Source organism: Silene latifolia, chromosome 7 (genome assembly GCF_048544455.1).
Source record: "Silene latifolia isolate original U9 population chromosome 7, ASM4854445v1, whole genome shotgun sequence".
In the NCBI taxonomy this organism is placed as follows: Eukaryota; Viridiplantae; Streptophyta; class Magnoliopsida; order Caryophyllales; family Caryophyllaceae; genus Silene; species Silene latifolia.
Genome location: NC_133532.1, coordinates 73,655,948 through 73,656,901, shown reverse-complemented (window position 1 = coordinate 73,656,901; position 954 = coordinate 73,655,948).

Sequence of the window (954 nt, the reverse complement as noted above, 5' to 3'; positions counted from 1 at the left end):
TTTGTTTAACCCACTTTTGAGTGAAATTGATGATTGCATTAGGTTAGAACCCTGTTTAGGAGTATAGGGGTGCTTTTAAATTGCATTTTAGTCTCCGTTCCCGCTCCCTAGGCTAAAAAAAAACGTGAATGAGATGGAAAACCGTCTTATTTCACAATGCCATGTTTGTTTGCTTGAGTTGTGTGCCCCACTAGGTTGCATTGTAGTCGAGGAAGACCATCTCTTCTATATTGAACCTTCGTTGAGCGTTGTGGGCAAAATTTGAATTTTTGCTTTTTTGAGACGATCTTATGTCTGATGAAATAAGTGTCCGTTTGGGCTCAAACTGACCCACTTTGTCTTGGAATGGATATTAGTGGTAGTTTAGGTCACTTTGAGACGTGATTAAATCACGTTGTTTTGTGGTGGTCGTATTTTGAATTTTTTGACCTGTTTGTGTCTGAATTGGCGTAAAATTGCCTTTTTGAGCTGTGAAAAATACCAGTTGTGTTGGGAATTTTTGTGGTTTATTTTGCGGGCCTTGTGTGGGCCTTGAGGTGAGGTGTTGGGTGATTTTTGAAATTTTTGTTGTTTTGACTCGTCTTTTGCTTAAAAGGAAGGGCAAGTTGTTTTTTTTTTTGTGCGATTTTTGTGACGTGTTTTCGTTGGATGGGTTTGGGAAGGTTTTCCCTTGTTCTGTTTTGCATTTGCAGGTGGTTTGTTTTTTTGGATTTGTTCATTTTGTGCCGTCGTAATGCCGAAATTTCGGCTGACGTTTTTGTTTTGTCCTGATTACAGGTGAGTGTTCTGGGCCCACTGGGTCCGTTGCTGAGGCTTTAGATGAAGAGGATGATCCAGGAGGAGGAGAGATGGCTGTTGCCTTATCCTTGTCGAGTTGTGTTTCTCCCTGATGGCCTTTGTCCAGCCTTTGATCAAATGTTGATCATCGGCTGTTGTCTGCAGAGATTCAGACGT